The sequence below is a fragment of the Puma concolor genome, chromosome A3 (assembly GCF_028749965.1).
Source record: "Puma concolor isolate L17-30 chromosome A3, mPumCon1.1.hap2, whole genome shotgun sequence".
NCBI classification, from domain to species: domain Eukaryota; kingdom Metazoa; phylum Chordata; class Mammalia; order Carnivora; family Felidae; genus Puma; species Puma concolor.
This window is the reverse complement of record NC_141669.1, coordinates 13,229,782-13,244,924: the sequence shown is the minus strand read 5'-3', so window position 1 is coordinate 13,244,924 and position 15,143 is coordinate 13,229,782. Positions and strand designations below refer to the sequence as shown.

The 15,143-nt window shown below is 37.3% G+C and overlaps 1 long non-coding RNA gene and 1 pseudogene across 6 annotated transcripts in view; both read left to right on the top strand.

The window, feature by feature from the left end:
* The window catches only part of LOC147582258 (uncharacterized), a 423,253-nt gene that overhangs the window by 173,413 nt on the left and 234,697 nt on the right, over window positions 1-15,143 (top strand). For 4 of the 6 annotated variants that reach the window (XR_015248896.1, XR_015248895.1, XR_015248894.1 and 1 more), the window contains exon 3: window positions 10,052-10,173. The exons of the other annotated variants lie outside the window; for them this stretch is intronic. This is a non-coding gene — a long non-coding RNA (uncharacterized LOC147582258). The remainder of the gene's footprint in view (window positions 1-10,051; window positions 10,174-15,143) is intronic. 6 annotated transcript variants of the gene reach the window in all.
* On the top strand, window positions 2,214-3,215 carry LOC112864062 (L-lactate dehydrogenase B chain-like; annotated as a pseudogene).

Sequence of the window (15,143 nt, the reverse complement as noted above, 5' to 3'; positions counted from 1 at the left end):
GATTCTGGGTCCTAGAATGGTCATCCTTCCTAAGTTTTCCTTGGGCTCTGGATTTCTGTAATAGCTTTATCCTCGTCACCCTTGGTTCTGACCTTTTTGCTCCTTTAGAAATACCTTGTCATCTCAAGCTGATCCAGCATCCTGACGCCTTTTGCAACTCAGTTCTCCATAGCTCTGCTTTCTTCCTTCTCCAGTTTAGGAAAATAGAGAGTTCAAGGAAAAGAAAGTTTAGGAATTTCTAGGCACCTCCAGGACTCATCTTAACAAAGTACCACCAGGAGGTGATATCTGTGTTTGGCTCTTGTCTCTGTTCTGTTTATGTTGCCCAGGAAACTAGGGCCCCCGGATTGCAGGGTCATCTGACTTTACTATAAGACCCTTGTGCAGAAGAATTTTCTTTTCAGTAGATCAGTTTGGGAAAGCCAATGCCTTCATTGCCACTCCAGCATGGTATCAAAACGTATTACCATTCAAATCCTAGAGCCTTAATGATATGATTGATTTGCAAACTCTTTGAAAAGTGTGGATATGTGTACCGACCTGGATCTTTATTTGGTAAATTTGAAGTACTTACTATTCCTCAAAGATTCCTAAAAGTTTCTATTTTTACCTCCCTTGAAGATCTCATATATATTTCAGATTGATTCTCTCCAGTAGATGTCATTGGAGACAGCTTTGTGTACATTTTAATGAGGACTGATGTTCGATATAGAGATTGAAGACTGGTTTGGATTTGTGGTTGTTAAGGTGCAGGATTTTCTATGTAAAAATTGAGAAATAAACTTCAGAGGATAGTCACCTGAAAATACTTTCTCTTAAAGATTATTTTTGGGGGCGCCTGGGTGGCGCAGTCGGTTAAGCGTCCGACTTCAGCCAGGTCACGATCTCGCGGTCCGTGAGTTCGAGCCCCGCGTCAGGCTCTGGGCTGATGGCTCAGAGCCTGGAGCCTGTTTCCGATTCTGTGTCTCCCTCTCTCCCTGCCCCTCCCCCGTTCATGCTCTGTCTCTCTCTGTCCCAAAAATAAATAAACGTTGAAAAAAAATTAAAAAAAAAAAAAGATTATTTTTGACTTCTATTTCTTTTTTAATTTACTTTTTATGTTTATTTTTGAGAGAGAGAGAGAGAAGCAGATAATGAATGGGGGGGGGGGGGCAGAGAGAGAGAGGGAGACACAGAATCTGAAGTGGGCTCCAAGCTCTGAGCTGTCAGCACAGAGCCTGATGTGGGGCTCAAACTCATGGACCATGAGATCATGACCTGACCCAAAGTTGGATGCTTAACTGACTGAGCCACCCATGGGCACTATTTTTTTTTACTTATATTTCTATAAAATCTCAGTTCCTCAGTTAATTTTAATTAAACAGAATGGTCCAGGTAAGTAGTCACATTTTTACTCCAAAGTAGCCTAATCTCTAGATTGTGTTATCTCAATCTCATTGTTGACCCTTAGTCCTTAAACTCAAAACTCCATGAGGGCAGGAACAACTTCTGATCTATTCATCATTACATCTCCTACATCTTGTGTTGTGTCTTCATATGGTAGATGATTAATAAATGTATGGTAAACAAATAGATACTGATTGATTAAATATATCCTGTTTTACATATCTTTTGAAGTATTAATTGTAATAAGTTTATTTAAATACAAGGTTTTTTTTTTCCTTACCTATTCTAAAATTTAATGCTATTGGCTCCTGTTTTCTCTACCCACCACTTTTGTATTTTACTAAGAAATGTTTGGGGCACCCGGGTGGCTCGGTCGGTTGGGCGTCCGACTTTGGCTCAGGTCACGATCTCGCGATCCGTGAGTTCGAGCCCCGCGTCGGGCTCTGTGCTGACAGTCAGAGCCTGGAGCCTGTTTCAGATTCTGTGTCTCCCTCCCCCTCTGACCTTCTCCCATTCATGCTCTGTGTCTCTCTGTCTCAAAAATGAATAAACGTTAAAAAAATTAAAAAAAAAGAAAGAAATGTTTGGTTAGTATAAGAGTATGGTGGAAAGAGTAGCAACCATGGACCCAGGAGAGCTGAGCTCATGCCCTACTCTGCTAACAACTGACCTAATATTTGGTAAAGTTGTTTCATCTCTAGGCCTTATACTGAAAGATAGCAATGTTAGAGAGTTCAGAAAACTTTCCAAATTCTTTCTGGTCTATAAGTAGAAAGTATTTACCTTATTATCTTCCTCACATGATTCTCACATCTCTCCTGGGCACAATGGCAACTCACAAGGAAAAACTGATTGCACCAGTTGCAGAAGAAGAGCAATGGTCCAAAACAATAAGATTACTATAGTGGATGTTGCACAAGTTGGTATGGCATGTGCCATCAGCATTCTGGGAAAATCTCTGGAGGATGAACTTGTGCTCGTGGATGTTTTGGAAGATAAACTCAAAGGAGAAATAATGGACCTGAGACATGGGAACTTATTTCTTTAGATACCTAAATTTAGTCAGGTAATGATGACTCTGTGACCTCCAATTCTAAGATTATGGTGGTAACTCCAGGAGTCCACCAGCAGGAGGGAGAGAGCCCCTCAGTCTGTTACAGAGGAATGTGAATGTCTTCAAATTCATTATTCCTACATAAGTCAAGTACAGTCCTGACTGCATCATAATTGTGGTTTCCAACCCAGTGGATATTCTCATATCCCAGTGGATATGTTATCTGGAAATTAAGTGGACTAGCCAAGCACAGTGTGATTGGAAGTGGGTATAATCCAGACGCAACTGGATTTTGCTATCTTCTGGCTGTAAAACTTGACATTCATCCCAGCAGCTGCCATGGATGGATTTTGGGAGAACATGGCAACTCAAGTGTGACTGTGCAGAATAAAGTGAATGTGGGAGGTATTTTGTCTCCAGGAACTGAATCCAGAAATGGAAACAGACAATGACAGTGACAGTTGTAAAGATGTACATAAGACGGTGGTTGAAAGTGCCTATGAAGTCATCAAGCTAAAAGGATATATCAGCTGGACTATTGGATTAAGTGTGGTTGATCTCATTGAATCCGTGTTGAAAAGTCTATCCATGACTCCTCCAGAGTCAATGATGATGAAGGGAATGTATGACATGGAGAGCAAAGTCTCCGTGAGCCTTCCATCTATCCTGAATGCTTGGGGATTAACCAGTGTTATCAACCAGAAGCTGAATGATGATGAGTTTGCTCAGCTCAGAGACCTTGTGGGACATCCAGAAAGACCTAAACGACCTGTGACTTATGGCTTCTAGGCTGTAGAAATTTAAAAACTACAATGTGATTAACTGTGAGCCTTTAGTTTTCATCCACATTCATGGATCACAGTTTGCTTTTATCTTCTTAAATATGTGAATCTGGACTCACAGACTTCAGGCCCACGCTTGGTTTAATGCTTGCAAATGAACCCTTGAACAAATAAAATTAACTAGCACAGTGTGTTTCTAAAACAACAAAAATAATGCATTTACCTCAGTTTTCCTCTCTGCTTAAGTTTATGGAATTTCTAAAATTTAAAAATGTGAAGAAAAAGTGTCTTTCTTGAATGATTAAGTCTATAATGTCAATTTCAGTTTTTATTTTGGATGTTTTGGTAGATAGAGAGTATGGTTCCAGCCATACTGTTATGTTTCTTGATTCTGTGAAAGCTACTGTGACTTACCACCGGTATTCTTGTTCTCATCCAAGTATTCATTTATTCAGCAAGTCTGAATGAATGCCAATTGTGTATAAGGATTGTGCTAGGTTCTAGGAGGTAGTTACAAATGACATGCATTTCACCCATAAAGGTTGTCATGTCCTTATTTTCCCTTTTCTGAATTTACCCTGAGAACATCTAATATCCATTAAGGGATGTATACAGGAATATAAATAAGAAGACCAAAAAAATCCATCTTCATGTATAAGAAAAATATTCTGAATAAGAGGTCACAATCCAGCAGAGGATGGGAAGCAGTAGTCCACATAGAGTTCTAATTTTAAGTCAGGTTTATAAATTACTTTTTTCTCTTTCCTTTTAGAGATCTTGTTGTGTTTTATTTTGTTATGTGTTCTGATATATCCTTTTTAACATTAGTACTTTTTAATTCATTAATAAATTATGCTGGTAGGTGCGCCTGGGTGGCTCAGTAGGTTAAGCATCTGACTTCAGCTCAGGTCATGATCTCACCATTTGTGAGTTCAAGTCCTGTGGCGGGCTCTGTGCTGACAGCCCGGAGCCTGGAGCCTGCCTTGGATTCTGTGTCCCTCTCTCTTTGCCCCTCCCCCACTCATGCTCTGTCTCTGTCTCTGTCTCAAAAATAAATAAAACGTTTTAAAAAAGATATACAGATTAATTTGATAATGTAACTATTTCAACGTAATACTGTATTTTAATATATTTCAAGATGATTTCTTTCTCACTTTTTTCAATATATATATTTTAGGAGAATTATGCAGTTTTTTAGCTAGTAAAAAGTACTACTGGTATTTTTGTTGGACTTAGTGTATTTTAAATATGGAATTGATACCTTTCTGGTATTTAACTTTCTTTTAGGAGTGGGATACATTTATTCGTTTGTTCAAGGGTTCTTTTTAAAACTTCCAGTTGTAATTTGTACTTTTCCTTTTTGAGGTCATGCTTTATTCTTATGAGGTTTATTCATGAATATTCTCTCTTTTTTTATTGCAAAGAGGTAGTAGAAAGCAAAAATATGCTTTGAACAGCTTGACAGGAAACATAGTTTCATAAATGTTTGAATTCTCTTCTGAAGGAACATATTGAATATTTTCATAATATTTGGCCAATTGATTTGGTCCTAAGTCATCCACTTAATATCTTGGCAGTTCTACCTACGAACTGATCATTTTCTGAGTTATGAGTGTCTTGGATAAGAATATAAATCACTTGACATTTGAACATATATTAGTAAATAACATTGTTGAAATGGGACCTATTTCACTTGTCTCTGCCCTCTCATACTGGAAAGGAATAACTTTTACTATGTCTTAGCTAATATTAATTAGACAGTCTTAATTAGTGTAAGGTGAGTAAGTGCAAAGGTGTTTTAAATAGTTTGATGATAATAATAATAATAGCTCCTAGTCATGGGACATTTCCTACATACTGGAATGGGCACTTCATATACATTAAATATTTAAATTCTCACACTACCCTAATGAAATAAATGTTAAGTCTTCATTTTATAGATAAGCACTCTGCTCAAATCATCCAGCTCAGTCCTGCTCCTGTCCATCTCCAAAGCCTATGTTTATATCCACTGGTGATACTGCCTCCTTTTAAATACAAAACTAAATAGCCTGCATCGAAAAGTCTAGAGCATCTGCAAGCACTTTAAAACTGTCTCTAGAATTTGGTCCCTGCACAAGGAAGAATCTCCCAGTTCTTTCTAGATAAGAGGCACAAAGACAGTCAATAGCTTTTGCATCTCATTTATACCAAAATTTCAAAATAATTTATAATAACAAATTAACGGAAAATGAAAACATTTACCTTCCCACAGCCTTCACACAGTTATCCCCCCCACACACACACATACACACACATACACTGAATATCAACTTTATAAAGGGTATAGTTACATTTCCAAAGCCAGAAAAATAAAATATTTTACATGTATTATTTTATTAAAATCAAAATAATTTGTAGCTCTCAGCTTTTTGGAATCAGCAGACTATGTTGACTTATTAAGGATATCTCTGCAAAACACCATTTAAAAAAGAGTTTCCAAAATTAATAAGAAATCAAAGCCTTTAAAAAAGAGTATGAATGGGCGCCTGAGTAGCTCAGTCAGTTGAGTATCCAACTCTTGATATCAGCTCAGGTCATGATCCCAGAGTCCATGCTGAGCACGGAGCCTGTTTGGTACCTCTCTCTCTCTCTCTGTCTCTGTCTCTCTCTCCACCCACCTACCCTTTCCCTAACACTCTCTCTCTCTCTTTCTCTCAAAATAATCTTAAAAAAGAGTATGAGTGTAATTCACATAAGTATCTAGTAAGGCATGCTAAAAGGTGCTTAGTTTAGGAAAAAGAATATTTGTCATTCACTTGAGTAAATGCTGGAGTATTGCATTCTTGCAAAAAAGATAAGTATATTTGTATATTTATTTACCAGTGTAAAATAAAGATATTGGGTTTGGTTACAAATATTTCCTCTCAGCTTTCTCTATTCAATTCATATTGCAGAAAAACATTTTAGAGATCACATGCTTCTATCATGGAACTCACTGTGTGGTACTATAATTACCGTAGAGTATTAGAGATATGGATTTATGAGTTCCTATCAGTATCACCAGCGTTCTGCAGAGGTCCTGATTCATTGTAGATGTAAATAAATGTTTTATCATGCCATAAATTATTCAGCCAACAAGACCACTTGATTTACTAATGTATTTTAGTATGTCCAGCAATATTTGTCCAGGATATAGTAGTGACCCAGAAATTAGTAAATACAACTGCTAGAATTGCTGAGCATTTACAAAGATGGCAGAGAGCTGAATACTTTGGTCAATCACTATTCAAGTGAAATAAGTTGATCAACTAATACATTCCTTTCATTGAGGAGAACTCTTTGGAGCTTTTTTTTTTTTTTTTTTTTTTCTGCATGAAACATTAACAAATCTCCTGATGGAAGACAGGATTTGCTCCAGGGAGTCATTTTATTCCTTGGCAACAGTAAAGCAAACAAAACAACCTAAAATATGTGAGCCTCATTTCAAAAGAAACTATGTGTTTGAGATGTTAAATACACATATGTACAAACATGCACATGTTAACTATGTATGTATACACACACATATATACACATACACACATACACAGATACTAGTTTTGTGTTTTAAGAAGGGTACTATTTTCAATCAGCTAACCGCTTTGCTAGCTGGAATTGCTACGCTAAGAATACCAACTTCAAATCAGATTGCATTTTTTGCTTCATGCTCTATTTTCTCTTTCCCCAAGCCTCAAGATATTAAAGCAGAAAAATATAAGACTCTTCCTTTTGACACTTCCCATTTCCCTTCCAGGAGAGACACATAGTTTATGAACCAGTGCTTAAACATATGAATATGAAGTTGTTAAGCAACGGCTACAACAAAAATGAATCCAGGTGTATAGACTCAATCAGTTGATACAAATGAATCAGCAATACCTTCACTTCCTGTCTGCAGGTCTTTGCTTTTAGAACTATAAATATTTCTGTGGTACTGGTAGTATAGCTGAGCACACTAACTTGTACCTCTTCCTGCTGCATTAGAATTTATTAATATAGAGTGATTTATAAAAGTTTTCTTTAAATGCCAAAGCAATACTGCTTTCTAAAAATAAATGTTGAAGGTTCTGACTGAGATTAAAATTTGCATCCTCAATAGTCATTCATCCATCTTATTAACAGAGCCCTACAAGGAGAGAAGCAACAATGGGACCAGTACAAATAAATATTATATATATTGTACATATATAAAAACTTCCTACTCTGCCTTGCAGCTGGGATGATGGCACAGTAGTGGTGTTTGTCTTTGAGATGTAACACATGTGACATCCACTCTAGTGCAGCAGTGTTCTTTGAGATGTAAATAGAGGTTTTGGGGGCATGGCTTCCAGGAAAGAAAGGCAGACTTCACACCACTTTTCTTTGACTAGCCCTCCCCTTCTTCCTGCTTAGGACACACATCAGCTCAGCTCTCCATTAATACAGCAGCAACTATGCAAAGGCAGTAACTCTCTGTTAATACAGACTGGAAGGAAAAAGCAGAGAGTGATAGAGATTTTAATGAGCCTCTGAATCAATACTAACCACAGCTTGCTACCAGACTTTGTATTTTCATGAAGAAACAAAGGAAAGAAAACTACTTGACTTCTTTCTTTCTTTCTTTCTTCTTTCTTTCTTTCTTTCTTTCTTTCTTTCTTTCTTTCTTTCTTTAACATTTTTAATGTTTATTTACTTTTGACGGACAGAGACAGAGAATGATCAGGGTAGAGGCAGAGAGAGAGAGAGAGACAGAGACAGAGAGAGACAGAGACAGAGAGAGAGAGAGACAGAGACAGAATCCAAAGCAGGCTCCAGGCTCTTCCAGCACAGAGCCTGATGTGGGGCTTGAACCCACAAACCGTGAGATCTGACCTGAGCCAAGTCAGACGCCTAACCAACTGAGCCACCCAGGTTCCCCTTTTCTTTTTTCTTTTCTTTTCTTTTCTTTTCTTTTCTTTTCTTTTCTTTTCTTTTCTTTTCTTCTCTTCTCTTCTCTTCTCTTCTCTTTTCTTTTTTCTTTCCTTTCCTTTCCTTTTCTCTTCTTTCTTTCTTTCTTTCTTTCTTTCAAGTTTGTTTATTTATTTTGAGAGAGAAAGAGAGAATGGGGGGGGTGCAGAGAGAGAGGGAGAAAGAGGATCCCATGCAGGTTCCATGCTGTCAATGCAGAGCCCAATGTGGGGCTAGATCTCATGAACCCGTGAGATCATGAACTGAGCCAATGAAGAGTTGATGCATAATGGAATGAGCCACCCAGGCATCCATACTTGCCAGGATTTCTGTTGCCCACAGTGAGCACAGCTAATTGATAAAATATATATCTAGATAAAAAATATCTTTAGAAATCTGGGAAGAAAAGAGTGATGTCCAGAAACCAGCAATGAGCAAACCAGTATATTTTGGTCTTATAATCACATTTTTTTTAGTAGAAACACATTTTGATTATTAAAAATACATCAATTAGCCTTTTTGGAAAGTAAACCTTTGATGTTTATTTAGTTTTTCTTTGGTCCTGGCTTGACTTATGGCTGAAAAACTGAATTAACTTTCAGGCCCTGATTATGTCACTTTTCAATATGGCTAAGGTGGTAGAACTTCTGACAAAACAAAATGTCCCTGGAGGCAGTGAGTGAAAGACTGAATGTGCTCCACAGTGTCCATCAATAATATGATATCCTTGCTTATTCTTGCATCTCTCTGTTTGCCTACTTCCTTGGAGTTTGCGTAATGCTATCTTTGCCCTTGCCATGCTGCCTTGTAATCATTTACCCTCATGGCTTTGCCCTCACTGATCTGTGAGCTCACTGAGCACAGGAGCACTGTTTTATTGATTTATGTATGCTGAATGTTCATCATAGAATATACTCCCTAGGTGATGCTCAGTAAATGCATGTTTTGCGAAAAAATGCATAAATTTAGATCATCACTGGGATATGTTGGTCCTCTCTCAGAGGGACAGAGCCCCTTCCAGCATTTGAGGAAGGACGAAAATCTATGCTTTGCTTTGGGTGCTTTCTCACGGAGATGAGCTTTCAGGTGTGGACATAAAGGATGGCATGGATTCATTGTACTCTCCTGGGGTCTTGGGTTGGATCCCTGATGGCCATGGAGCCACTGAGCTGGAATGAGCACTGCTGTGCGCAGCAACAGGGTATAATTTATCATGTCTTTTCCAGACATTTTCTGAGGAAGTGCCAGTGACGAGGGAGACTTGGTCAGAAGGCAGGGTGACATGGTGGAAAGGTCACTGGGGGGCAATCACAGGGATACCAACTTGTATCTAAAATGTGTTATTTAGGGGCACCTGGGTGGCTCAGTCAGTTAGGCGTCAGACTTCGGCTCAGGTCATGATCTCACAGTTCACGAGTTTGAGCCCCGCATCAGGCTCTGTGCTGACAGCTCAGAGCCTGGAGCCTGCTTCAGATTCTGTGTCTCCCTCTCTCTGCCCCTTCCCTGCTCATGCTCTGTCTCTGTCTCTCAAAAATGAATAAACATTAAAAAAAATTTTAATGTGTTATTTAACTCTTAACCTTCCTGAGTCTCTCTTTTCCTCTCTCCAAGACGAGGATTATATCTACCACATGGGGCTGATGTAAGAACTGACAGAAGTGATACATTTAAAGTGCATGTTTGTCCCATAGAGCCACTTAATAAAAGGGAATGATAATGCTTTACTGCCATATTGGTGTTGTATAATACAGTATCACCATTTTGGAGGGGTGTTTCTAGGATGTATGATGAGGAAAGATTACACTTTAGGCTAAAATACCTCTAGAACATGACTTCACTTACGAATTGTAATATAAATCAAGGCACTTTCCATTGTCTGCAGACATCTCTACTGCTCAAACCAGAAACTGAGGCTCCTAGTGTCTGGGGACCAAAGCAGTGTGGCCCAGCATGTGACACCAACCCCAGGACCTTGTACACCAAGGAAATAGGGGAAGAAACCAGGTACTACTGTTTTTACCAACCTCTTCCTTGCCAATGCCCCTTTCTCTTGCTTTTAGTGCTATTTTAAGAGACTTTGAATCAAATTATTTCAGCAAGAATAGGCTTTCATCCTGACATTTCAAAAAGATTGATGTTCATATTAATTATGGACCATCTCTGTCTCTCTCCACCAGCAGCTCTTTTGGTTTTTTTTCTTGCTACAAACATCTTTTTTTTCTTTTTAAAGTCACCTCCTCATCAAGTTTTTAGCTTCCAGAAGGTTTCTAGAGACTGAGAGCAAATTTTGGCAATGGTAATAATTACTATTTACAGTTTTCTATGACTTATTCAATTCAGATAGACAGACAGTAACATTTCATTTGCCTCCTGTCATGCAACCTGCTACTTATATCCACAAAGGTTAGACAAGTATGTTTGTAAACATCTCTTTATGTATATCCTTATCTTTTGGGAAATAAATACACCTTCATGAGTTCCTTGTAGTAAGATGTGAATACAAGACCTCTGCAGCTCATTCTCTCCACTCCCTTCCTCCTCTGCCCTGGGCTCAAGGCAGCACAATTTGTAACTCTGAAATTTGCTGCATTCTTCTGGGTGTCTGTGACCTTGCACAGGTTTCTCTCTGCTTGTAATAATCTCAGTGCACTATTCCTTTGCGTTCTTAGCCATTATTTATCCTACCATATTTCACTCTTCATTCCCACTCAAGCTATGATGAGTCATTTCCGTTTCCACTCTGATGGCCATTCCAAACCTTGACCTTATTCATTCCAATTGCACTGTGTGTCACTCTACTTCAATTATGTGCTTCTAGAACTCGACAATCCTAGCAGCTATCCAACTTCTAAGATTTTATGTTTAAACTTGATACTTTCTAACTAGAATTTCCTATCTTTCCTAGTGCCTTGTCAATGATTCTCATTGAGTAACTGAATTCTATGACCTTATCAAGATCTATGATGTACAGACTTCCAGACCTGTTCTTTATCTTTCAACTTCCTCCAGGTTTTGTTTTTTTGTGTGTCCAGCTTACGCACTGGGGTCTTTCACATCAATCACCCTGGCCAATAGCCTCAGCTTTCCTCCCCATCCTCTGTCACATTCACTTGAAAAATCACTAAAATGAAGCAATGGTCCAACTACTTTATACGTTAGCTTACGTCCCTGAAAACAACTGAACCCAAATACACATGTGGTTTAATGCCACACTTATGCAAGGTCACCAACAGGAACTAGGACCTCAAGGACACTTAGCAAACTTATATGCTTCTCGTTGCCCTTCACATTTCTTAAAAAATTTATTTCAAAATTTCCTCCTATTAATTCATTAATTCTCTTTCTAGACAGTGTCTTCATTTCTTATTGCATACACACATGTGTGTGCGCGCACACACACGGGATGTGGAAGAAACTCCTTCAGCTGTTATCCTCCATACATGTAAATATCCTTTGAATAAAGTGGAAAGATATCCTTTCTTCAAGGTTGAGCTGACTCCTTCATCTTCATGTGGGTTTCATCTACCTGTTGTCTAATGTCTCCCTACCTCCTGCACACAGTCCTTAGAAAATCACCAGTGGATTATTCCTTTCCTCTTTGTAACTGTAGTCTCTTTCCTTCCTTCCTTCCTTCCTTCCTTCCTTCCTTCCTTCCTTCCTTCCTTCCTTCCTTCCTTATTTTCATTCCAGTGTAGTTAACATACAGTGTTATATTAGTTTCAGGTGTACAATGGTGATTTGACAATTCTATACATTGATATATATATATATATATATATATATATATATGTAAATGTTTATTATTTAATTATGAGAGAGAGAGAGCATGATCAGGGGAGGGGCAGAGAGAGAGGGAGACACAGAATGTGAAGCAGGCTCCAGGCTCCGAGCTGTCATCATAGAGCCCAACGTAGGGCTTGAACCCACGAACCGTGAGATCATGACCTGAGCTGAAGTCTGATGCTTAACCAACTGAGCCACCCAGGCACCCCTATACATTACAATATATTTAAACATGCTCAAATCTCAAGTTAAAAAAATCTCTGTGTTGTTTCCCTCAGCAGCAGCCTTTTCCCTCTCTCTTCATAGTTTATACATAAAAAAAAATGTCTTCAAAATTAGTGACCTATTCTATTCACTCTGTAAACTAATGGAACTCACCTCTTCCCCACTGGACATGGTAACACTGGCAATCTTTTCACTACTCCACCAGAGACGTCCTTCTTGCTCAAACTCACGGACACTTTTGACTACTCATCTTTTTTGACCCTTTTGCAGCATAGGGTAAGGCGGGACAGCTTCTCCAACCTGAAACACAGAATCAGGGAGAACATCCCTGACTCTGCGTCCTTCCCCAGTCTCCACGTCTAGAGCCGAGTTCTATCAAATCTCTCTCAAACCTATTCTATCCATTTCTTTGCAGATTACCTGCTGCTGCTGCTTCATTCAGGTTATGCTTGTCTGTTGTCTGTTGTTCACTTTCCTTGTGGGTTTCTTCAACTTAAGTTTAACTTTCAACTTAAGTTGTCTTCCACAACCCTGCTGACACACACAGTCTGCTGTATACATGAAAGCTAAAGGATTCCTAGTGTGTCCAATCATTCCCCGATAAAAGCAAGAAAATAAAACACTTGGCTCTCTTCCCATTACCCTCAGAATAAAAATCTAATCTTCTAAGTATAATTTACAAAAAATGAAACCCCTGCTTTTGTATGGAGCTTTATTCCTCACCTCTCTTCTCCCACCCCACTCCATTTTTGTGCTCTATACTCAATCATCCTAAAGGTTGCTTGGTTTCCACAATATGCTCCATCTTTCTCTCTCCCCAAAACCTTCATACAGGTTTTGTTCTTTCTCCTGGAACATCTCTTCTCCACTTCAACCTCCCTGCGATCCCCCACCTCCCAAACACCACTGTTTATTTCTTCAACTGGTTAATTTCTCCTCAGCCTCTAGGTCTAGTCCTGGAGTCCTAAAACAGATTTATATAACCTTCAACTAATAGCAATTGTGTCTTCTACTTAGCCTGGAACAGCTCCTCTTACATCCAGTTGTCAATGTAAGTTACTAGATAGAGCCTAGCCTAGTGCTTGGACACAGTAGGTACTAATAAAGGTTTGTTGATTGAATAACTCTAAATGCAAGGGTGTATAAAGACTTTATTACAGGCAAATATTTTTTTTTGGCATTTATATCCTTTAAACTGTTTCCATATCCATTATAACATTTGATTATCACAGCAATTTTGTTTTGTATGAAGAAGTTTTAAATTTTAATGATGTTCAGTTCACTGTTATTTAACTTTCCATTTGGTCTTTTTTTTTGTGTAGTTATCTCAGAAATCTTTACCTACTCCAAGTTGGGAAGATAGGGTCTACTTTTTCTTCTAGGAGTATTACAGCATTAGCTTTTGCATTTAGATCTCTCTTCATCTCAAATTAATTGTTGTGCATAGTGTTAGGGAGAAGCTGGGACTTTTTTCCATAAATTTATCAAGTTATTTCAATAGAAGGTTTTGAAATAAACTTGCATTTTCCAATTTAATTGCTCTGGTACCTTTATCTCTTAAAAATCATTTAATCATATATGCACGTGTCTTTTTGTGGACTCCGTTCGATTCCATTGATCTTTTGGTCTACCTCTCACCTATATCCCATTGTCTTGATGCTGCAACTTTGTAATAAGTTTTAAAATTAGAGAGTAAGTCTTCTAAATTAGCTCTTCTTTTTATATACTATTTTGTCTAGTGTAAATGCTTTGCATTCCTGTAGAAATTTTAGAATAGTCAGTTTGTATCAGAAAGCCAACTGAGATTTTGTTGAATCTATAGACACCTTAACAATATTGTTTTTCTAACATATGAAAATATTATATCCCTCAACTTAGTTCAGTCTTCTTCAGTGTCTTGTAGTAACACTGTATAGTTTTCACTGGAGGTTTTACATGTCTTTCTGATGTTTAAATTGTTTTAAAATTCATTTTCCACTTGATGCTTGAATATGGAAATACAGTTATTTTTTAACTTTTTTACTTTTATCTGTTGACCTTGCTAAATCCACTTATTAGGGTGAAAGATTTTTGTACATTTCTTGGGACACCTTTGTCTTTAAGTATTTAGTATTATTTCTAACATAAGTATTTGATAGATTTTAACCAGGATATCAGGGCCTTGATTTTTCTTTAAGAGAAAGTTATTATTAATTCAAGCTTTTTAATAAATTTAGTGTTATTTATACTTTCCATTGCTTCATGTATGTTGTTTACTAATTAGATTGTCTATTTTATCTAAGATATAAAATTTATTGGCATAAAATTATTGATAATAGTCTCACTATCTTTTTAAAGTCTTTTTATAATCATGGCTACAGTTATATTTAGATCACCCTTTCTTCTTGTCATTGATCACTTGTATTTTTTCACTTCTATTTATCCTTATCTGTCTTTCTGAGGTTTATCAATATACTTTATAGCTTGTTATTTGTTTGTTTTCTATTTCACTAATTACCACTTCTCTTAATCCCTTCCTTCTTCTTTTAGCCTTAATTTGTTCTTTTTCTAGCTTCTTAAAATGAGAAGTTAAATAAATTTTACAAATATTTTACCTTTTTTAATATAAGCATTTAGTTTACAAATTCCCCACTGAACCCTGCTAGCTGTATGCCACAAATTTGATGTTCTTATTATTCTGTTACTCAGTTTAAATTACTATTTTCATCATGGTTCTTTATAAGTGTGTTCAATTTCTAAATATGTAGAGTATTTACTATTAAATAAGTACTGACTTCTTATTTAATGCTGTTATATTCACATAACACACTTGTTAAGGTTTTAATTTTTGAAATATATTCATACTTTATGGTTTAGCATGTGGATTATCTTGGTATATGCACTTCAAAAAAGAAGTATATTTTACAGTCATTTTGTGCTATAAATATCATTGGGTCAAGTCACATTATACTTTTCAAATCTTCTAT